The sequence below is a fragment of the Schistocerca piceifrons genome, chromosome 11 (assembly GCF_021461385.2).
Source record: "Schistocerca piceifrons isolate TAMUIC-IGC-003096 chromosome 11, iqSchPice1.1, whole genome shotgun sequence".
NCBI lineage: Eukaryota > Metazoa > Arthropoda > Insecta > Orthoptera > Acrididae > Schistocerca > Schistocerca piceifrons.
The window spans coordinates 103,129,720-103,153,579 of NC_060148.1; the positions used below are offsets into that span (position 1 = coordinate 103,129,720).

At 43.6% G+C, this 23,860-nt stretch overlaps 1 long non-coding RNA gene across 1 annotated transcript; it reads left to right on the forward strand.

Moving 5' to 3' along the window:
- The first annotated feature begins 6,883 nt into the window (after nt 1-6,883).
- On the forward strand, nt 6,884-22,947 carry LOC124720268. Its single transcript, XR_007006106.1, has 3 exons — nt 6,884-6,939; nt 20,328-20,495; nt 20,894-22,947. It is a non-coding gene; the product is annotated as an uncharacterized LOC124720268 (long non-coding RNA).
- The last annotated feature ends 913 nt before the right edge of the window (nt 22,948-23,860 follow it).

Below are 23,860 nucleotides of genomic sequence, written 5' to 3' on the forward strand. Positions count from 1 at the left end.
TGAACGGTGCACAGATAACTTAGTCTCGGTACTGACTTCCTTCTTGCAGAAGAGAGTGAAAGAACTGGAAGCGAGGTGTAGCAAAGCTAATGTAGTGAGCGCTCAGCTACAATCTACTATGTTGCCATCCTGTGAGAATATGCATCCTAAGTACTTGAAACCGTCCACCTGTTCTAACTTTGATTGTCCTATTTGGCACTCAATCCGTTTATATTTATTTCCCACTGACATTACTTTCGTTTTGGAGATGCTAATCTTCATACCATAGTCCTTACCTTTCTGATCTAGCTCTGAAATATTACTTTGCAAACTTTCAATTGAATCTGCCATCACAACTAAGTCATCCGCATATGCAAGACTGCTTATTTTGTATTCACATATCTTAATCTCACCCAGTCTATTGTTTTCAACATATGACCCATGAATAATATGAACAACAGTGGAGACAGGTTGCAGCCTTGTCTTACCCCTGAAACTACTCTGAACCATGAACTCAATTTACCGTCAACTCTAACTGCTGCCTGACTATCCATGTAAAGACCTTTAATTGCTTGCAAAAGTTTGCCTCCTATTCCATAATCTTGTAGAACAGACAATAACTTCCTCCTAGGAACCCGGTCATATGCCTTTTCTATATCTATAAAGCATAGATACAATTCCCTGTTCCACTCATAACACTTCTCCATTATTTGCCGTAAACTAAAGATCTGGTCCTGACAACCTCTAAGAGGCCTAAACCCACACTGATTTTCATCCAATTGGTCCTCAACTAATACTCGCACTTTCCTTTCAACAATACCTGAGAAGATTTTACCCACAACGCTGATTAAAGAGATACCTCTGTAGTTGTTACAATCTTTTCTGTTTCCATGTTTAAAGATTGGTGTGATCATCGCTTTTGTCCAGTCTGATGGAACCTGTCCCGACTCCCAGGCCATTTCAATTATCCTGTGTAGCCATTTAAGACCTGACATTCCACTGTATTTGATGAGTTCCGACTTAATTTCATCCACCCCAGCCGCTTTATTGCACTGCAATCTATTGACCATTTTTTCCACTTCCTCAAATGTGATCCTATTTCCATCATCATTCCTATCCCATTCTACCTCGAAATCTGAAACATTACTGATCGCATTTTCACCTACATTGAGCAACTCTTCAAAATATTCCCTCCATCTTCCCAAGGCATCCACAGGATTCACCAGCAGTTTTCCTGACCTGTCCAAAATACTTGTCATTTCCTTCTTACCTCCCTTTCGAAGACTGCTAATTACACTCCAGAATGGTTTTCCAGCAGCTTGACCCATAGTCTCCAACCTGTTTCCAAAGTCTTCCCACGATTTCTTCTTGGATGCTGCAATTATCTGTTTGGCTTTGTTTCTTTCTTCAACATAACTTTCTCTGTCTACCTGGGTTCTGGTATGTAGTCATTTTTGATACGCCTTCTTTTTCCTTTTACAGGCTGCCTTGACTGTATCATTCCACCAAGCTGTTTGCTTCTTCCTACTTTTACACACTACTGTTCCAAGACATTCTTTAGCCACTTCTAGAGAATGTCTTGGAATCAGAACGATCTTTGTTGTAACAAGAAAATATTATTCTGCCGTATTTTGCCGGCCGGGGTGGCCGTGCGGTTCTAGGCGCTACAGTCTGGAGCCGAGTGAACGCTACGGTCGCAGGTTCGAATCCTGCCTCGGGCATGGATGTGTGTGATGTCCTTAGGTTAGTTAGGTTTAATTAGTTCTAAGTTCTAGGCGACTGATGACCTCAGAAGTTAAGTCCCATTGTGATCAGGGCCATTTGAACCATTTTTTTCTGGCGTATTTTCCCCCAAAAACACTCTCTCGACATACAGTTCAAATCTTTCGAGTTGCCTCCTCTGCATTCACCCATCTATTATACCAAAGTAAATATTGTTGCAGATGTTACATCTTTTTCCACTTCCGACCCAATTGTACAATGGACGCGAACACGGGCCTATAAGTTCAGAATGCACGACGATTACACCTAGCCCACGGTCTCGCACAACACATCACGGAAGCAGACAAAACTTCCTCCTGAGACTTCGGCATCTTACAGTGTTAACAGATTGTGCAGAACGCTGAACTTCGCGTTCTTAGGGACGGTCGGTTTTATTGGTCACCGTAAGTGAGAGAGACTGACTTCGTCTTAGTTTTTATGTCCAAGACTGTGTACGTACATGTAACCGAACGCAATTTCGCATCTGATTGTCGTATACATAGGCAAAGAGACACGCGCCCTTAATAGGTTGCAGGTAAGTGTTTGAATTGTGAAATTAGGCTAAGTCTAGAAGTTCATTCTGTGGAGACTCCTGTACTACTAGAAGCCAATACACTAATGACTTTATTCTTCCTGCAAAATAACGCTGAAAAATTGATCGATGTTATTGTCCAGTACCGTCGTCGTTGTTGTTATTGTTGTCTTCAGTCCAGAGACTTGTTTTATGCAGCTCTCCATGCTACTCTATCCTGCACAAGCTTCATCTGCAGTGCCTACTGCAACCTACATCCTTCTGAATCTGCTTAATGTATTCATCTCTTGGTCTCCCTCTACGATTTTTATCCTCCACACCGCCCTCCAATACTAAATTGCTGATACATTGATGTCTCTGAACGTATCCTACCAACCGATCCCTTCTTCTAGTCACGTTGTGCCACAAATTCCTCATCTTCCCAATTCTGTTCAATACCTCCTCATTAGTTATGTGATCTACCCATCTGTTCTTAACCATTCTTCTGTAGCACTACATATCGAAAGCTTTTGTTCTATTCTTGTCTAATCTATTTATCGCCAGTTTCACTTCCATACATGGCTAAACTCCGTACAAATACTTCCAGAACAGACTTCCGGACCCATATATTCTCGATGTTAACAAATTTCTCTTCTTCAGAAACGCTTTCCTTGCCATTACCAGTCTACATTTTATATCCTCTCTACTTCGACCATCAGTTATTTTGCTCCCCAAATAGCAAAACTCCTTTACTACTTTAAGTGTCTCATTTCCTAATCTGTAATTCCCTCAGCATCACCTGATTTAATTCGACTACATTCCATTATCTTCTTTTTGCTTTTGTTGATGTTCATCTTATATTCTCCTTCTAAGACACTGTCCATTCCATTCAACTGCTCTTCCAGGCCCTTTGCTGTCTCTGACAGAATTACAATGTCATCAGCAAACCTCAAAGTTTTCATTTTTGCTCCATGGATTTCAATCCCTACGCCAACTTTTTCTTTTTTTTCCTTTTCTGCAAACTCAGTATACAGATTAACATTACCCTGTCTCACTCCTTTCCCAACCACTGCTTCCCTTTAATGATGCTCAACTCTTACAACTGCCATCTGGTTTCTGTACAAATTGTGAATTGCCTTTCGCTCCCTGAATTTGACTCCCGCCCCATTGAGAATTTGTGAGAGAGTATGCCAGTCAGCATTGTCAAAAGCTTTCTCTAAGTCTGCAAATGCTAGAAACATAGGTTAGCCTTTCCTTAATCTATCTTCTAAGATAATTCGTAGGGTCAGTATTGCCTCACGTGTTCCACCATTTCTACGGAAACTAAACTGGTCTTCCCCGAGGCCAGCTTCTGCCAGTTTTTCCTTTCGTCTGTAAAGAATTCGTGTCAGGATATTGCAGCCGTGACTTCAGCTAATAATTCCGTAATTTTCACACCTGTCAACATCTGCTTTCTTTGGGATTGGAATTATTATATTCTTCTTGAAGTCTTGGGGGTATTTAGCCCGTCTCTTAAATCTTGCTCACTAGATAGTTTTCTCAGGGATGGCTCTCCCAAGGTTATCAGTAGTTCTAATGGAATGTTGTCTGCTACCCCGGCCTTGTTTCGACGTAGCTGTTTCAGTGCTCTGTCAAACTCTTCATGCAGTATCGCATCTCCCATTTCATCTTCACCTGCGTCCTCTTCCATTTCTATAATATTGCTCTCGAGTACGTCGTCCTTGTATAGACCCTCTACATACTCCGGCCACCTTTCTGCTTTCCCTTCTTTGTTTAGAACTGGTTTTCGATCTGAGCTCTTGATATTCCTACAAGTGGTTCTCTTTCCTCCAAAGATCTCTTTAATTTTCTGTAGGCAGTATCTTACCCCTTAGTGAAATATGCCTCTACATAGTTACTTCTTTCTCCTCTAGCCGTCCCTGGTTAGCCATTTTGCACTTCCTGTCGATCTCATTTTTGAGACGTTGGTATTCCTTTTTGTCTGCTTCATTTATTGCATTTTTATATTTTCTGTCATCAATTAACTTCAATATCTGTTCTGTTACCCAAGGATTTCTCAGCAGATTTCATAATAATTTTAATGCTCTGAAAACTCAAATACCCTGCAGTCTAATTTTTTCTGTCGGCTATATAATACTGGCCATTAAAATTGCTACACCACGAAGATGACGTGCTATAGACGCGAAATTTAACCGACAGAAGATGCTGTGATATGCAAATGATAGCTTTTCAGAGCATTCACACAAGGTTGGCGCCGGTGGCGACACCTACAACGTGCTGACACGAGGAAAGGTCCCAACCGATTTCTCATACACAAACAGCAGTTGACCGGAGTTACCTGGTGAAACGTTGTTGTGATGCCTCGTGTAAGGAGGAGAAATGCGTATCCTCACGCTTCCGACTTTGATAAAGGGCGGATTGTAGCCTATCGCGATTGCGGTTTATCGTATCGCGACATGGCTGCTCGCGTTGGTCGTCATCCAATGACTGTTAGCAGAATATTAAATCGGTGGGTTCAGGAGGGTAATACGAAACGCCGTGCTGGATCCCAACGGCCTCGTATCACTAGTAGTCGAGATGACAGGCATCTTATCCGCGTCGCTGTAACGGATCGTGCAGCCACGTCTCGATCCCTGAGTCAACAGATGGGGACGTTTGCAAGACGACAACCATCTGCAAGAACAGTTCGACGACGTTTGCAGCAGCACAGACTATCATCTCAGAGACCATGGCTGCGGTAACCCTTGTCGCTGCATCAAATACAGGAGCGCCTGCGGTGATGTACTCAACGACGAACCTGGGTGCACGAATGGCAAAAAGTCATTTTTCTTTCGGATGAATCCAGGTTCTGTTTACAGCATCATTATGGTCGCATCCGTGTTTTGCGACATCGCGGTGAACGCACACTGGAAGCGTGTATTCGTCATCGCCATATTGGCGTATCACCTGGCGTGATGGTATGGGGTGCCATTGGTCACACGTCTCGGTCACCTCTTGTTCGCAGTGGACGTTACATTTCAGATGTGTTACGACCCGTGGCTCTACCCTTCATTGGATTCCCGCGAAACCCTACATGTCAGCAGGATAATGCACGACCGCATGTTGCAGGTCCTGTACGGGCCTTTCTGGATAAGGAAAGTCCTGGCCAGCACATTCTTCAGATCTCTCGCCAATTGAAAACGTGTGGTGGCCGAGCAACTGGCTCGTCACAATACGTGACTCACTATTCTTGATGAACTGTGGTATCGTGTTGAAGCTGCATGGGCAGCTGTACCTGTACACGCCATCCAAGCTCTGTTTGAGTCAATGCCTAGGCGTATCAAGGCCGTTATTACGGCCATAGGTGGTTGTTATGGGTACTGACTTCTCAGGATCTATGCACCCAAATTGCGTGAGAGCGTAATCACATGTCAGTTCTAGTATAATATATTTGTCCAATGAGTACCCGTTTATCATCTGCATTTCTTCTTGGTGTAGCAATTTTAATGGCCAGTACCGTTTTTTATCATCATGTAACAAGACATTAAAAACCTTATTAACATTAAAAAACTACACTACTAATTTTCAGGTTTTAATTTTCTTCTCAGAGGTTTCCTGTGCACTAGCTGGAATTTTTTAGGAGAAGTCTAGCTAGAATGGCTTCTTGCAGCAATGGCAAACATAAGAAGTCTTTCTCTTCTTTTTTGGGTGACAGATGGAGCGTGTTTTGCGTTTCTCCAACCGTTGTACCACTACTTCTACCTCCGGTTCTGGTAGGCGCAAAACAAGATGAATCGACACACAAAGTTCGCGGGCTATGCGGTAATGGTTGACTCGCTCTTTATTGTGCCGTGAGCAACGAGTTTGCAGGATTCATCAAAAAATCAAAGCGGCTCATCTGAGTATAGTTTCTGTAGGAATTGTGAAGGAGAAACGCGTTCACACCACTTACGCCCAACACGCGGAAAAGTATTATCGTCTGCCATCGCTGGAAGAGGCTTCGGTCACCTCCGACATTTGTTTCAATGCAGGACCTTTAGCTAAAGATGGGGCTCTACCACGTCGATAACTGTCATCATTTAAGGATGTCCCAGGTGGCGAAACAAATTCGTCTGCGCTGTTCCTCTAGCGAAATATATCTTCCCTTTCAATTTCGTTGTGACTATCTAATCAAACACGATAAAACAGTATTCTCAAAGTGAAGGAGCGTAACACGGACAGCAGAGGGAGACTCGGCCACTGAATCCGTAGCTCAGAGTCCACAGGGGTGGCCTCGGAGAGCGCTGGCACGAAAGCAGCAGCGGTGGTGTAGCTTCAGGTCAGACTGCAGAGAACAGCCCCGCCCGTAGGCATCAGCAGCAGAGTGGCAGCAAACGCTGGGACGTTACGGCGTAGCTGAGAGGGGCTGAGCGGACGTACAGGGAGTTGGTTTATTCGGAATGCAGTGTTCTGTCGCGGGAAGCGTGGAGACTGCTCCGTTCTTGGAGAGAGAGAGAGAGAGAGAGAGAGAGAGAGAGAGAGAGAGAGAATAATTGTGCACGAGGCGCGGACGTGACGGCTCGCTGCGTCAGCTGCTGGTGTTGTGGTGGGGGGGGGGGGGGGTCACGTGACGTCGCAGCCGCCGCCCCTCCTCTTCTAGAACAGTCTCTTGCGAGGCTGCGCTCAGTCGCTTTCCTACAGCAGGGCAGGCGTGTTCGTGGACGCAACAGGTAGGACTAGTTACGTAAACATCGATAAACTAACGATCAGTTATTAGCTTCTGCACTATCGTCATTATCGGGTCGTTTATAATGAAATCTTCTTCTATAGACGCGCGAATGTTTTCGGATGTTGTTTTACTGGATTCCTGATATTCACGGTACACTCGTGAAATTGTCGTTCGGGAAAAACCCCACTTGATCGCTACCTCGGGGATGCTTTGTCCCATGGCTAGTCCGCCGACTGTCACACCACGTTCCAACTTACTTGACTGTTGTTAACCTGCCGTTGTAGCAGCAGTGACCGATGTGAGGCTAAGCGCAAATTGACTTCCTTTTTTTTTTCACTCCAGTCACTAATTTTGTAAGAGTTATCGACAGCCATAGTGCGCGTCAGAAAACTTTATCAACTCACACAAAGACTGCTAATTCTGTTGGAATTTTGGTTGAATCCCCATAACGCATCGGTATTTTTGACACTGAGCGACTGGAATGGAAACTTGCCAAAGGATTTTATTCCTTCTCTTGATCTGAGCATGATTTAAATTAATGACGAGCGTTCTTTCAGGTGGAATGACAGGAACATGCCAGATGCTGGTTACTCACATATGGCTTGCAAAACTCGGAATGTGCAGTTCGCAAATAAAATAGTTCTTACTGAGAAAAATAAAAAAATGATCTGTCGCACAACACAATGGTCAGTGCATTGTCAGCAGTTGAGCATAATGCGCACGAAAGTAATGTGGGAGGTAGCCATTTATGCCTTGTGAGCGATAGTTCGAAAAACATTGTCATGAAAGTAGAGGTGCCTTTGTCAGCAATACATTTCAACAAATTTAATATATGTAATTACCACATTCTTTCAGGAAACTCCTACTTTCGTAATAACACCGAAATTTTTTTTTAAATTTGTGTAGCCTGTTGCATAATTAGTTTATTAATGCTGATACTATGTATACAACAATTGAAATCGTTTCTCTCAATTGGCGAGCCAATTAAAACATGATTATTTGTGACTGTTTTTCGACTGTTTCTAGCTTACAATGGAAATGTGATGTCCACCTGTACATAGTGTAATGTCTCTTATTACATCAATATCCAAATAACGATAGTGGAACTTGCGTACTACATTCCTTTGGACGATTTTTTCCAGATGCACAAAGGGGTCATATCTGTGGAAATTACATGTTTTCGACTTTTTGCAACAGATCGTAGAGATACGTCAGCATAACAGGCAAAGAGTAGGTAACGATGTTTTACTTTCCTGCCTTGCCACTAAATCACGTGATTTTATAATATTCCTTAATCACCACCTTCACGATGAATCGTCTGTCCGTTCTTACGATCTGAAAACATTGTGGAGGCAGAAAATATAATCAGAATTGCTAATGGCCCACCAGTTATTGAACTGTGTATTGTTCTTGACTAAAGAATAAACAAAACGAAAGAACTGTACAGATGTATGTAACTGAAAACTATTATGTACTAACGAAAATAGATGGAGCGCTTAAACGGCGCAAATTGCGCGGGAATCGAGAATCTCAAAAACGTTGGTGTTGAGAATGCTACATCAACATCGATTGCACCCGTACCATATTTCTGCGCACCGGGAATTGCATGGCGATGACTTTGAACTTCATGTACAGTTCTGCCACTGGGCACAAGAGAAATTACGGGACGATGGCAGATTTTTTGCGTTCTACTTAGCGTCATTCACCGACAGCGGTAACGTAAACCGGCATAGTATGCACTACTGGGCAACGGAAAATCCACGATGGCTACGACAAGTGGAACATGAGCGACCTTGGCGGGTTAATGTACGGTGCAGCATTATGGGAGGAAGGATAATTGGCCCCCATTTTATGGATGGCAATCTAAATTGTGCAATGTATGCTGATTTCCTACGTAATGTTCTACCGATGTTACTACAAGATTTTTCACTGCATGACAGAATGGCGATGTACTTCCAACATGATGGATGTGCGGCACATAGCTCGCGTGCGGTTGAAGCGGTATTTAATAGCCTATTTCATGACAGGTGGATTGGTTATCGAAGCACCATACCGTGGCCCGCACGTTCACCGGATCTGACGTCCCCGGATTTCTTTCTGTGGGGAAAGTTGAAGGATATTTGCTATCGTGATCCACCGATAACGCCTGACAACATGCGTCAGCGCATTGTCGATGCATGTGCGAATATTGCGGAAGGCGAACTACTCGCTGTTGAGAGGAATGCCCTTACACGTATTGCCAAATGCATTCTGGTTGACGGACATGATTTTGAGCATTTATTGCATTAATGTGGTATTTACAGGTAATCACACTGTAACAGCATGCATTCTCAGAAATAAGATCACAAAGGTACATGTATCACATTAGAACAACAGAAATAAAATGTTCAAATGCACCTCCGTTCTGTATTTAATTTAAAAATCCTACCTGTTACGAACTGTTCGCCTCAAATTGTGAGCCATATGTTTGTGACTATTACAGCGCCATCTATCACAGAGCGAAAAAAGTGGTCCAACTGAAACATTGATCTCTCTTTACGTACTACACGAATATGTAATAAGAATGGGGGTTCCTATTTAAAAAAAAAAAAGGCAGTAGATATCCGTTTGACCTATAGCAGCGCCATCTGTTTTCCTCCTTCAAGCTAGACGAGTTTCGTTTTTTTGTCGTTTTTTCCTTTGTCGCTTACTTCGTGTGATATTTGGTCCGGTCTCGATCAATGGACCACTCTCTCTCTCTCTCTGTGTGTGTGTGTGTGTGTGTGTGTGTGTGTGTGTGTGTGTGTCACAATCACAGTTACCTTTTAATTATATTCCTTAATTGTGCTTCATATTGTAGGAATAAATGCAACGTAATTCGTGGGATTTCGGTCTAGAGAATGTAGGCGCCGTCTGACGTACGTCATGCACACATTAGGCCGTAAAATGCTGCGTAATGTGCCGCTGAGGTGTTGAAATCTTTCTTAAAGCTGAAGATACCGTCGTGTTGTATTTACAGTGTAGTCTAAACGTGCTCGGGAGCTGCAGACACGGAATATCGGCTATCCGGTGACACAGTGACTCCGCAAAGGTGTTCGTCTAATACGTGATCGTATGTTTAAGGGTGTATAAAGGGCCGAAAACTGCGGATTGAAACGAAGCAGGTACAAGCACGTCCTTATTGATCAGTGAAAATGAGTATGCTATAAAGAAAACACAGGTTTGCTCCGTGAATAAACACGTTTGAGCATTCAGAATTACAGATAGACAATGTAAGACGCAAAATCAGTATTCGTCTGCAGTACTGTACATCACACTTTGAACATAGAATGTTGTTAGTAGGGCCTCCTTTCCTCCTATAAACGCTGGCATTCTTGCTTGGAGTGGATTTCACCAGAGATTCTGTTGTTTGCAGTGTAATTTTACGGCATTCCTCCTGGAGAGCGGTCTGTCGACCGTTTCTATTGGATGTCTGACGTGATGTTTTGGTCGAGCAAACGTCACAATTGTCGATAGGATTAGTGTCTGGGGTGTGTGCATCCAGGTGGGGCCTGTTATACAACAGCCACAGTTAGAGAAGTACGTTTTGAATTAATGTCTTGTGTGAAATTATAATACCCATATGATTCACAGTACTGTTTTTAGGGTATTTATGTACATTTTGTTGTCCCATAATGCCATCAATGAGCACCCTCACACACTGTACTGAAACCATGTGTAACTGGGGCCGTTACATTCTCTGTTCAAATTCAGAATTCTTTTTTCTCCACGCTGTTACGCGCCCTTTACACGTAAACAGCTCAAATCCATTCTCACCAGTAAATACAACCATCCTGCAGAAACCAAACGCACCTGATTTACGTTCCCTTTGAAATGCAACTCGCTTTCTTCTATTCACTTCACTTTACTGACGTACGGTTTTCTGCGGGCTGTTCGTGCAGAAACAGGCCTTCCTGTACGCACAGTCGGAAACCAGTAGCGAGGTGTGGGGCTCTCAGTTCGAATTTTTCATGACTTCTCGAAGTAGCTGTCGTTTCTCCATCTCGGACAGAACTGCAGCACGACCGGTTCGCGATTTGTTTTCGTACTTCTTCTGCTCACGATTAAAGCTGGTGTATCATACTCGTAACTGTACTGCTGTGTGTACCGAGCGGTTTCTCCAAAAACATTTTCGTCGTCGAAACAACCTGAGGGCACGTATCTCTTCGTTTATAGTTTCGCAACGCTCTCGGACCTATATGGCGTGAGTATGGCTGAACGGCTTCCAGACCGGAGGGGCAGCTGTTCGCTGGGCTGCAGGGAACACTTGACCAGCGCGGGAGGCGTGTGTCGGCGCGGCTGTGGCCCAGTGCGGAGGGGAGGGGGGGGGGGGGGGGGGGGGGGGGGAGGGGGACTCGTGTGGCGATCTTACGTAGCGTGCGTTTGGTCGCAAATAGAGGTGAAGACCGGTTTATTACCAAGTGTAGAAATCAGCCGACGTAAGGAAATAGTTACTATTCGTTTCGCAGCAATATTTGTATGACTGTGTTACAGTCTATGCGCCACGGGTCGGTCGAATAGTTTGTAGAGTGACTGTACTTGTGGGCACAACACGTTCCACGAACGACGCCCTGTTCTCCCGAACTGTGGTACCTTTGTTACAAAAAGATGTTGCAGCTTTTGCCGGTAGCAATACGTCAAAATTCAGTGTGAAGAGGCGGCGAAGTGCATACTATTCTAATTACCAATATGTGCTCAGTTACTCTGAAAAAAAGTTGCTCTAGTGACCCGTAAAAGGGCGTCAACGTGTATCTCACACTGTTACTCGGGCTATGCAGGCAGAATAGATCCAGCTTGCTGGTAAATGGCCGAATAGAAATGAAAGAAAACTAAGAGTTCGCTCAGAAATGCTCTCCTGTTTAGAAGTGAAACCGTGAAAGAAAGTACACCCGAAGAAATAGGTAGCATACTTCGGACTTGGTCTTCTTCTCAATAAAATTGCCTCGTGTTTAATGTACGCAGCCCTGGAATGCAACCGATGTGATACTGTCGTAATTGCCGACGGATAGTACCACGGAGGACATTAGTATCAACTAAAATACCATGCTCAACACGATGTTTCGGCTCTTATGCAGTTTATAGTGTCCATGCGCTGATCACGAGAAAAGTGCCTATTTTTGAAGGGAACGCGTATTTCTGAAGATATAAGCATATATATGCACGGATTACCAAAAAAGTACTTATTTTCATATGAATGCAAAAAAAGATCAATTAACTGTCTGATTTGACCAACTTGCCAATATGCTGCAGACTCTTCAATATATTTCTTCAGTCTTTACCCATAGGTAAAGCTTACAGTTTCATGCATCCTAACCATGATAGCTGTAGTTGGCTTTGCATATTGTTGCATATGGTATATATGCCCCTGTTGCTCACAGTTATATATCTTGATCAGCGCGCCCAACAACCTATATTTTTCTGTTGAGGCTGTCTGTTTTGAAGTATCGTATATTACTGTGTGTGCCAAAAGGGCGAGAAATTTTCGAGATGTGAGTGACTTTGTAATGGAAGATTTATACCATGTTACGGAGAACACCTAAAGCTCTATACAATGGGCTGGGCAACAAGGTCTTTCGAAGAACGATATGGTGTGTGAAAATGGGAATTGTGTTGGATACACAGGAGAAAACTACAGGGAAAGATGGCGAAATTTGCCGCTGCTCCGTTGGCAGGGCCTGCAGAATGAAATGTTCAGTCAGGAAAATGTCATTTTTTGCTGGCAGTCATTTAGACATTTCTAAAATTTTGCGACTGTCTTACGTGTGGGCTTTCGAACTCAATAAGCAAAAGTTTTTAATGAGGGAGCTCAAAATTGGCAGTGAGCAGACTGTGGTCGATTGGTGCCAATTTTGTAGGGATATCTGCCATGAATATTTCGTTATTGAGCCAATAGTTTTGGGCGGCCCTGGCCATACTGTTGAAATAGACGAGAGCTGCTTCTTCAGGAGAAAGTAAAGGTCATAGTGTGCGGGAGCAATGGCTCTTGGCGTTGAGACAGAGCAAAGCTTTATGGTTGCTGTGCCACGTCGTGACGCTACCCGTTTGCTGCAACAGTATGTTTTGCCTGGAACCACAGTAGTTTCCGATTTGTGGCAAGCTTACACCACCATAGGTAACATGGGCTACAATCATCTGTCAGTCATTCGCTTTATTTTGTCGATCCCTTTACAAACGATACCACAAATCACGTGGAGTCAGTGTTGCAAAAGCTAAAGAAAAAATAAAAGGCGTTTCGGAACTCACCGTGCTGTGCTGAGTAAGTACCCGGCGGAATTTCTCTGGCGTCAACGTTTTGGGGAAAATCCATTCCACAGTCTCATTGAGCGTGTTCGAAAAATCTATCGCAATGCCGCAAATTAACTTGAGGTAGCTGTTTTTATCTAATCTGTGATTCGAGCTTTAATGTATATCTGTGCAAAATAAACAAATAAGATATTTTGAGAAAATTTTGTTATTAATTCCATCTTTTCTGCAAAAAAAAAAAGGTTTTGAAACTCCGTGCATACATATGCAATACATCATTTCTGATAAAAAAAATTTTTTGAGGCAGTTAATTGATCTATTTTTTTGCATCCGTACGAAACGCATCAGATACGATTGAAACACACAATTTTTGAAATAAAAAACGTTTTGGTATTCCGTGCATATATGTGCTTATATCTTCAGAAATACGCGTTTCCTCGAAAAATAGGTACTTTGCTCGTGATCAGCGCATGTACCCCCTAAACTGCAGAAGTGCCGATTTTTCTTCATAATACTACCCGTTTATGCCTGTTCCGCTCGCGAATGGCGAGTGGGTAAGGTGGTGGTCTGTAAGCGTCTGTGTTGGCTGCAGTTTCCGGATTTCGTGCTCGTGCTCATTTCGCTGCAAGCCCGTGAGTCTGGACTGCGAAGCAGCAGTCTGGCCGCAGGAAGCGGGCGTCCGTGTCCGCGCACCGCGGGTCAGGTAACTGCGTGTCGGCAGCTCAGGGTCAGCCGGTGACGTCAGCGGCCGCGCCGGCAGGGAAGTGCGCAGCGGCGAGGCCGAGAGTGCGCCAAGTACCCTCCTCCACATACCGCAACGTGATGCAGGCGGTTACTCAGTTTTACTGCACTCCGCATCACAGTATTAATTCGGTACTACTTCCCGTTTAGATTTGGTTGTTGCACGAGACGTGTTGCAATAGAGCAATATAACGAATTGAGATTGCGCGGATGAGAGTATACTGTTGGATTCACAATGGTAGATTCGGTATGCTTCATATCTTCGAGAGCGATGTTTCATACTGGTGCGGAAAACACCGGGCCATAAAAAATGTGCACGCCACATGAAGTTTTCAGGTGGAAGAATGTTTCCATCAGCTTGAAAGATGTGATTGTTCGTATGTTGGCATAGTTTGACAACACAAATTGTATCGTTTTTCGTTCCGGTTATAAAAGCGGTTGGTCGACTGTGAGTCAGCTTCTCCTCTCCTCTCGTCTCCTTTGCTGTCCTGCGCTTCGTTGGTGCTGCTCTCCCGTCACTGAGTTCACGACGCTCCCAGTAGAGGCCCCCAGCCACCAGGAAGAGCTGCCTCAGCAGTCGGGCAGAGGTGAAGATGGGCTGAGGTGACGGGCGCCAGCCGAGAGACTCGGCCGGGAATCGAACCCGGCTACGCTGACCGCGAGAGCACGGGCTGGTGCGCGCTGCTCGCTGCTGGCCCCTGCGCTGCGCCCCGCCCCTCCCCTGCTGCACGCACTCACCCTCCCGGGATTCTTCAGTTCGTTACTCGTGTAGCGATGTCTGGACGAACGCCGGACATTTGCCACGCCGGACATTTCCCACACTTGCCCCTTCGCCATGTAGCGATCCCTCAGGTAAGAGACGCCATTCCTCGTTCTTATTCTGTCCGCTTTCAAACCGCCGTCTCCACATCTTACTCGGTACAACCAGTACGTAAGGGACCTTCTTCTTCGACATCTTGGCCAAATACAGAGCTCCTTTTCCGAAATCGAAGTATTCATAACTTTTGGGAAACGAAAGCAATACCGACGCTTATGTCAGTATGTAATTAGTTCTGCCAAGTATAAATATAGATTCGTATGTCTGTACGGTAGCTTCCTTTCACGCTTACTGATTGCGATAGAAACAGTCCGTCGCCATGGGAGCAACAAGAAAGGAACGATGTAAAGAGAATGCGAATGTACGCTAATCATTTCGTTTTGATCACTGCATTTGTGCCTTCTTTAATTACTACAACTGCATGCCCAAAATACAAGGAAAGAAGAAATGGCTATGTCAATGTTTGAAAAGAACGACATACTCCATATTAATTTACTCTCTAAAATGCGATATCCCTACTCTCTAAAATGCGACATCCCTACTCTCTAAAATGAGACATCCCTTGCGGCGAAACATTAGTTAATAAAGTATAGCGGGACACTTAAAAATATGACTGAAAATTCGTTCACTAAATAAAGGTAAGAACATCTGTGATCGACGTGTCATCTAAAGTCGACGTTACAATTTTAAAATGTTAGAAATAAGGAAATGAAGTAACAGAATGCTGTGCTTGTAACGTACGTTGTTGTTCTTCATTGTTTGCCTCTGGTATTTACAGGGTCACAGAGAAAGCAACCTAGGTTTTGTAGGGAAAAGCCGTGATTTTAATGATCTGCGCAACAGAAGCAAGAAGCACAACTTAAGGGAAAAATAATGTAATGTGTGTTCCAGCTCACAAATGACATTGGAGCAGATAGTTCCTGTGACTTAGTATGGGCAGAGGTTATATTCGACAACCGGAATAAATTGATAACTGGCTCTTTTTACCGACCCCCCGGTGTCAGATGAAACAATTGCTGAACAGTTCAAAGAAAACTTGAGTCTCATCACAAATAGGTGCCCTACAAATACAATTACAATTGGCAGTGATTTCAGTCTACCTTCTGTATGTTGACAAAAATACATTTTCAGACCCTATTGTAGATAGAAAACAACTTCCGTAATTGTTCTAAATGCTTTTTTAAAAATTATTTTGAAGAATTAGTTCACGAGGCCATTGAAATTGCAAATGGTTACGAAAACGCACTTGACCTCTTAGCCACAAATAATTCTGAGCATCACGATGGATACAGGGATTAGTGAACACACAGTCGTAGCGAGGCTCAATTCCGTAACAAAGAAATTCACCAAAACTAAATGCGAAATATATCTATTTATAAAAGCAACTAAAAATTCGTCTTTCTAAGAGACAGTCTCCAATCCTTCCAAACTATGTAAGTGAAGACCATATGTGGCCTAAGTTCAAACAAATAGTATCAACAGCTGTCGAGAGATTCATACCAAATAAATTAATAAGAGACGGAACTGATCGCCCATGGTACACAAAACACCACAGAAAGCTGCTGCAGGAGCACTGAAAAAGGTATGTATAATTTAGACGAACGCAAAATCTCCAAGATTCACCAAGTTTTACCGAGGCTCGAAATTTGGTGCGGATTTCAATGCGACATGCATTTAATAGTTTCTACAACGAAACTCTCTCTAGACATGTGGCGGAAAATCCAGAGAGACTGGTTCTGTGTTAAGTAAACCAGCGGAAAGGCTCAGTAAGTGATGAGGAAGGGGAGACACGGGACCCAACGCTTCGGAGCAGTAAAATCGTGGCAAATGTCCGCACACCACAACCACACTGCAGTGGCGTTTCAGAGATGATTAATCCGTCCCTTCCTGAGTGTTCTCTTTAGAAATGCGTGAAAAATTACGTACTACGCTCCAGGTGTTACACGTGCCTCGTGTACGGGTCTCAGCCGGTCGTAGAGCTATCAGGTCACCCAAAATATACGCACAGTATGTACCGAGGTCCGGCTTCCGCTGAACTACAGCGGACATTTAATGAAATTCCTGACTACGCCAGTTACAGCGGATCTGCACTTCGGGTTAATTAGGATTTTTAAATGACACACGCACCTAATTTTTCCCTGTAAATTGGGAAAGCCACGTGTCCCGAAGAATAATGGAAACCCGGACAACTGCGGATACAATTACAACGGAATCGTTACTGCGCGACTAGTTTTGCACGGTAGCGATAGAAAGAAACGTGAAACTATGAAATAGTTACTGAAATTTGCAATAAATAATCTGAATCTGTTACTTTAGATGGCAAATTACTTGAACCGACGCCAGCTCCATTTGTGAGCAAAAATAGCTGTACGTTTGTTACTCTCTATATAAGAGCCAGTGTCCTGACTGAATCATCGCCCAGTCCAAACCGCTGAGGGCAGAAAGTCGATCTGCAGGTGGTGTGCACCTTACACTGTACGCGTCGTTTGATGTTTCGTGTAGCGAAGAATCCGTAATTTTGCAGTTCTTTGTTAACGTAATATTCAGATGTGAGTAGAGTTTGCAGCGCACACAAAAAACATGTCATTCTGAGGTAATATTTCGTCAACATTTCATTTGAATTATGGTTCAACTCTTCTACGTTGTCATTATTCTTTAACTAGTTGCTTTACGGAGCAACAAAATTCACCGATGTTAAATAACAGTCTTGAGTAGCACTGTTTCACTTCTTTATCGTATTTACCGAAATTAAATAATGTAACCATTCCAATATTTTAATATTCTTTCGCTCGTGGTGTTCCCGGAGTCAGTAATGGTGAAGGGATAGCGCCTGTCGAGCAAATGACTGACGTAAAGTTCATTAGATTATAACACTTACTGATCTCAACAGCCTCACTCAGTTACGAAACAGTACTGCACCGGCCGGCCTGTTACAGCCTCAACGTGAGACTACTCGGGTCTCAGTTGGATGGGCTGGCGCTAGGTACGGCGTTAGTGGTAGACAGTGTGTGACGACACGCAGTTCTCCAATGTCGCTCGACGTAACAAGTTTGGGCCGACAGTAGCGTCTACTCCAGACGTACGCTTCGGCTCTGTACAACAGCAAACTCGCTTGCATAGGCCAGCGTTTTAACTACATCTAAATTACAATATTCACCTCTAATTAGTTCGTTCGAATGAATTTTTTACAATCTAATTACATAACAACGAAAAACTGGTAGAAGCCGACCTCGGGGAAGATCGGTTTGGATTCCGTAGAAATATTGGAACACGGGAGGCAATACTGACCCTACGACGTACCTTAGAAAATAGATTAAGGAAAGGCAAACCTACGTTTCTCGCATTTGTAGACTTCGAGAAAGCTTTTGACAATGTTGACTGTAATACTCTCTTTCAAATTCTGAAGGTGGAAGGGGTAAAATACAGGGATCGAAAGGCTATTTACAATTTGTACAGGAACCAGATGGCAGTTATTAGAGTCGAGGGGCACGAAAGGAAGAAGGGGTTGGAAAGGGAGTGAGACAGGGTTGTAGCCTATCCCCGATGTTATTCAATCTGTGTATTGAGCAAGCAGTAAAGGAAACGAAAGAAAAATTAGGAGTATAAATTAAAATCCGTGGAGGTTCGCCTATGACATTGTAATTCTGTCAGAGACACCAAAGGACCTGGAAGAGCAGCTGAACGGAATGGACAGTGACTTGAAAGGAGGATATAAGATGAACATCAACAAAAGCAAAACGAGGATAATGGAATGTAGTCGAATTAAATCGGGTGATGCTGCGGGAATTAGTTTAGGAAATGAGACACACAAAGTAGTAAAGGAGTTTTGCTATTTGGGGAGCAAAATAACTGATGATGGTCGAAGTAGAGAGGATATGAAATGTAGACTGGCAATGGCAGGGAAAGCGTTTCAGAAGAAGAAAAATTTGTTAACATCGGTATCAGGAAGTCGTTTCTGAAAACATTTGTATAGAGTGTAGCCATGTATGGAACTGAAACATGGACGATAAACAGTTTGGTCAAGAAGAGAATAGAAGCCTCCGAAATGTGGTGCTACAGAAGAATGCTGAAGGTTAGATGCGTAGATCACACAACTAATGAGGAGGTATTGAACAGAATTGGGGAGAAGAGGAGTTTGTGGCACAACTTGACTAGAAGAAGGGACCGGTTGGTAGGACATGTTCTGAGGCATCAAGGGATCACCAATTTAGTACCGGAGGGCAGCGTGGAGGGTAAAAACCGTAGAGGGAGACCAAGAGATGAATACACTAAGCAGATTCAGAAGGATGTAGGCTGCAGTAAGTACTGGGAGATGAAGAAGCTTGCACAGGATAGAGTAGCATGCAGAGCTGCATCAAACCAGTCTCAGGACTGAAGACAACAACAACAACAACACAGCCCTATTCCGTCTTCGTGTGTGATGTTAAACAGAAATTTTTATGTGGAAGAAAAAGGAGAGGTTAGGTTAATGTTACGTCCTTCCCCTTGAAGTGCAAGGCGGCTGTCAAAAAGTGCGGTAAGCGATTCGCGACGTGGCTTTCTTGCCGGGTGGCGGTGGGGAGATGAGGAGGGGTCAAAGTGCTGGGAGGGGGGCTCGCGTGACGTCAAAGCCGCGTCCGGTTCTGGAACAGTGGCTGGATCATGGAGGTGGAATGAGGGGAGACGGCGCTGCAGACTGACGCTGTAAGTCAGTGGGCGGGGCTGCCGCCATCTTGGATCCCACAAAACGTTAACAGACGAGTGTTTACAATTGCTGCTTGTTCGTTATTTCTGTCTTGTGCAGGCGATATTTATTTTGTGCAGTAAATGTTACAATGTTTTAGTGAACAACACAGCATTAGGAACGCAACTTCAAACGTTTAATGCATATTCGATACAGTAATACGACACGAAAATATGACGCTTCTGGCCCCAGTACTGTAATTCCGTTTTGTTTATACAGTTCGAATAACCGAGAATACAAGTATGTGCTCTGAAAAGCGTGCTTTCGTAACCCATTTCTCTTCATTTTCATTGTGTTTGTGTCGATAATTGATAAAGCGAGAACTCCGAAAGCAATGATTGATAGTTTAGAGGCACCCATTTGTATTCGTTGCATTTTCAAGTCAAATGCAAATTTTAAGTGTTCAAGTTTGCAAGAAACTTACTTTATTTCCTTTGGTGTCCCATAGCTGTATGCAAGGATGATTTAAACAAGCCAGCTGTCGTGTCAACAGAGTGAAAGATTCGTTAAATTGCGAAGGCAGTGAACGGAATTCAAGATTGTCAGGCCCATTGTAATTTACACGTCTGCTTTGTTCTTAAATTGTACGTACCAAGTGACATTCCGTGTGGCGAATAACAGCAATTTACAGGGTAACACGACAGCACAGTGCTTAATGTAATGATCTAAGTAGCCTGAACTTAGATTGGGAACTTTGCTGTAACAAATATCCAACCCTTTAAATACTTACAATTCAACCACTGTAACAGGTGTTCCACACATTTCACTGAAGATTCAATTAACTACTTGTACTTACATTACTTTAGTATTAAACTATCCCATTTAAAACATTGGTCTCCATTTCCAGGATATTTCCTGCCAGGACTTTCCAGTTACTTCGGAATAAGCAAACACTGAAGACCAAGTGCTTCGCTCACTTCCACAGAGCTGTTCGCGTTGGATTGACAGGAAGTCTAAAGTCAAATCACGGAAATAAAACCATACTGTAAAACTTTACAGTTCATCAGAATTTCAAGTATGTATAAGAAAATAGCGCTTAAATAAGTCCACTTACGAATGAAATGTGATTTGTTTAGACTACAATCAGAACGATGCAAGCCGGCATTTTTCCTCTTATTTTTACCCCCATGGGCAGCAGCGAATGCCCTCTCCACAGCAGAGCAGGTCGTGTGTGTGTGTGTGTGTGTGTGTGTGTGTGTCTGTGTGTGTGTGTGTCTGTGTGTGTGTGTGTCTGTGTGTGTGTGTGTCTGTGTGTGTGTGTGTCTGTGTGTGTGTGTGTGTGTGTGTGTGCGTGTGTGAGCGCACGCAGCAGCAAGGAACGTACCTCTGTTGTGGACACAGATTTTTATAAGACGCGAAATTATTAACCTGCTACAATAGGTTTTAAAATCTTTTAATGCGTATCTACTTCAGATGATGGTTTCCAGCCTGAGATCAGTTTGAAACTGTAATGTTTGGAAGATACAGGTTGGCTGGTTGGTTTGCGGGAGGGACCAGACGAGGTCATCGCTCCCATCGGATTTGCGGAGGAAGGGGAACGAAGTCGGCCGCGCCCTTTCAAAGGAACCGTCCCGACATTTGCCTGAAGCGATTTAGGGGAATGGCGGAAAACCTCAATCAGGATGGCCGTGCGCGGGTTTGAACCGTCGTCCTTCCGAGTACGAGAACATACAGGGCGTCCAGAAGTGCGCAGCTTAATACACTATTTCTCTCTCCTGAAGCATAACAAACAGTCGTTGAAACGTGGACAATGAAAGAAACGTAAACTCATTGCTTGAAGAAACTGGCGTTCAAATTTTCTATTTACCCTTCGATTTAATAACTGAGTAATACATTTTTGCCAGCGACGAAAAGTTTCACAAACAGTAATGAAAACATAGCACAAATGTAGGTTACGGTATATTTAAAACTGTCGAGAAACTGTCTTCAATCGTAGAAAATACTGTCGTTTTCAGATGACACTTTTCCCTTGCACACAGAAGCACTTACTCAGAATTTCTCTTGCACAGATGGTAACCATAGCTTTCACACGTTAAGTCGCTTTCTGTGGTCTTTATCTCTGGCTCTCTGCTTAACTGCGTTCTTGAAGCATGTGTGGCATCTGGCTTTCTCCTAGTTGGTTCTTCATTTGGAACAGGAGTAATTTAAATAACCTCTAGCTTCTTTCCGGGTGTGGCTCTTAACAGCGTAAATGATGGGCAAATGCAGTTCTTTCAAGTCCTCGAATCGTTCTTCAAAAGTTACACTCCTAATTCGCGCGTCTGCAGTTTTCTGCCGTTCGTTGCGCCGAGGCACACCCACGCTGGACGTTGTGTTAAGAGCTGACTGCAGCTACGGCAAGCAGACCGCAGAACACACGCCTCCCGTCCCTGGCGTTTGGTCTGCAGCACCCACTCCTCCCTAAGGTTTTTCCGGGTTTTCTTCTTCCGTGCGTCAAGTTGTCATTCCTGGCAGCAAATTTTTCTTCACTTTCTCCTTTGTGATTCCAGTATAACTCTTAGTGGAGGCTTACTGGTCGGTAAATCTGCGAATGCAAACCTGGAGGAGTACACCTCTTTGCCTGCTGCCGTCTAAGCTCTTTCGGTGTGCGTTTCGTGTTGCATTAGGAAGTCCCAGCTGAGAGAAGCCTGTAGTCGTGTGACAGAGACGGTGGGTTGTGGTGTCGCAGCCTGTATTCCTTTCCTTACCGGCTCCACCGGTGCCTCCAAACTCTCTCTCAGCACGGCGTCCGCAGGCGCGCCTGCTCTCCCTTCGTTTCTGTTGTGTATCACTCGGCAGCACTACCGAACGTGCTAACGTGTGCGCCAGGTTTGCCTTTGGGGAAAGCGTTAAATGGCAAGACACAACATCCCGTCAATTGTATTGTGACGCCCACCTTGCGAATATACCGTTCACTTCTTCGAAGACTGTGGCAAATATCCAGGTAAGCTCTCATTTTAATTAAAATTCAGAACAAAGCGTCTATTTCAGAATCGGTAACGGGAGATTCATTTTCTCATTCAGATTCTTCTGTTGTAGGACCGCAATTTTCCTAACAATTTCGAGAGTGAAATTTTTTTGAATGGTTCACACACACATTCCTCTCGCAGCTGTAGTTACTCGCTGAGGTTCGTGGTCCAAGTTGGTAAACTCACTTTTCACAGACTCCGGGATGCTTCTTCGGGATGCGCTCTACCAGAGCTTGTAGCGTATTTGGAGTGTTACCTGTGTGGATTGTTTCTTCGTTGTCCTCCATTTCTTTTTCATTTGCATTCTCTCCAACTTGTATTTAATCCGACTCGTAATCTCGTAACGCACATAATTTTTCGACTGCTGAAAAGTTAAGCGTGAATTTCTGCCTCGTCGAGGCAAATCTATCTTAGAAGAAACACGTTTGGTTTATTGTGACAAACTGCTGCTATTAGTGGTCAGTTATAAATCAGCTACGAAAATGAAAGTAAACAATTACATGTTCAAAAAGTGTAAGTAGGCTGTTTATGTTTTCTCTATGTAAGTAGGCTGTTTATGTTTTCTTTATGTAAGTTTGCTTGGCAACGTTACGTAGCACTCTGTATGAAAATCACTGGCTGTGCTGTGTGCAGTATGTGGCTAGTTTGCATTGTTGCCTGCCATTGTTGTCATGAACTGCTATAGCTGGATGTGAACAGCGCGTAGCGTTGCGCAGTTGGAGGTGAGCCGCCAGCAGTGGTGGATGTGGGGAGAGAGATGGCGGAGTTTCGAAGTTTGTAATACTGGATATCATATATTAAGACTATTAAGGTAAATACATTGTTTGTTCTCTATTAAAATCTTTCATTTGTTAACTATTCCTATCAGTAGTTAGTGCCTTCTGTAGTTTGAATCTTTTATTTAGCTGGCAGTAGTGGCGCTCGCTGTATTGCAGTAGTTCGAGTAACGAAGATTTTTGTGAGGTAAGTGATTTCTGAAAGGTATAGTTTAATGTTACTCAGGGCCATTCTTTTGCAGGGATCTTTGATAGTCAGATTGCGTTGCGCTAAAATTATTGTGTGTCAGTTTAAGCACAGTCTTGTATAAATAGTTCTAAGGGGATGTTTCATATGTCGACCCTTAGCCTAGGATACCTCACTGGAATCTTCTGATTTTTTCTTGTAGTTTGTGTATTTAGTGTAGCTTTTGTTTATTGCTAGCGCGTAATTGTAGAGAGAATCTCCTTTGTAGTTGCAGTCTTTCATTGTTGTACTGTAAAACAGTTGTGGCATGCATGTAGATTTGCACCAAGTATTTCGCAGCTGCAATTAACTAGATATTATTTTCAGTGCTATGTTAATGTGTTCTCTTATTTTTGCTATTCAAATTGTGCTTTTCTGTGTTATCGTGTGAAATATTGTCACAATAATGGCGTGTGAAAAACGTAACACT